Source organism: Neltuma alba, unplaced genomic scaffold (assembly GCF_004799145.2).
Source record: "Neltuma alba isolate B1F8T4 unplaced genomic scaffold, ASM479914v2 tig00004908_pilon, whole genome shotgun sequence".
Classification (NCBI taxonomy): Eukaryota; Viridiplantae; Streptophyta; class Magnoliopsida; order Fabales; family Fabaceae; genus Neltuma; species Neltuma alba.
The window spans coordinates 32551-33362 of NW_021633904.1; the positions used below are offsets into that span (position 1 = coordinate 32551).

The window sequence follows — 812 nt, forward strand, 5'->3', positions numbered from 1 at the left end:
GGGGCCACGTTTCCCCACCCCACTTTCTACTTTTATCCCCCCATCTTGAACCTCCTTGTCGTCTTCCTCTGTGATTTCCGGGACCATAAGTCCATTTCTGTACAGATTTATGCGTCACAACTGGTGCTTCCCAGGCAAAAGATGAAGTATATGAATTTTATATTCAATCACGGAGACAGTGCCTTACATCATGAAATCTCCTAGAAAGAGAGCCTCCCCTGTTTCTCCCGAATCCCCATCTTCTTTATAGTTAAAATTAAATAGTTCAACCAATAGTGTTAGTATAATCCTGACAGTCAGTAAACGGAATGACAAATACAAGAAGAAAACACAGATGGAATCGTATGAACTTATGACATTAATAAAAATAAAAGTTTAAAGCTTTAAACGTCGCGGTCCCTCTTGCATTCAGGTGGCATTACAGGGAAGCGCTTACGGTCGGTGCAGTAGTTGTAGATGGTGAATTTCTGGCGAACCCATCTGAGTCTTCGCCATTGAAGAGCATCAAGGTCACGGAACTGAGGCTGGTCCCACCATCTCTTGCCCTGAGTGGCACAGAACTTGGCGTTCACGGAGGCCTCACACCCATCGATATGGAATCCCTTGTAGGTCGCTATGAAGGGAGCTTTGGACCAGTCTGTCTTCTCAACTCCAAACCACCCCTCGTGGCCCAGTCATCTGCATCCATAAACTGTTGTATATTTTCATGGGCTGTTGAAATGGGGAATTTCACGCCAAGGTCCTTGCTGTTCTTGAACACTCTGATTGGCACATCGTCCACAAAGATCTGCACATTGCCCACATTCCGATTA

General features: G+C 45.3%; 1 pseudogene; it reads right to left on the reverse strand.

Moving 5' to 3' along the window:
- Positions 1-306: 306 nt before the first annotated feature.
- LOC114746120 (xyloglucan endotransglucosylase/hydrolase 1-like) lies at positions 307-808 on the reverse strand (annotated as a pseudogene).
- Positions 809-812: the final 4 nt, after the last annotated feature.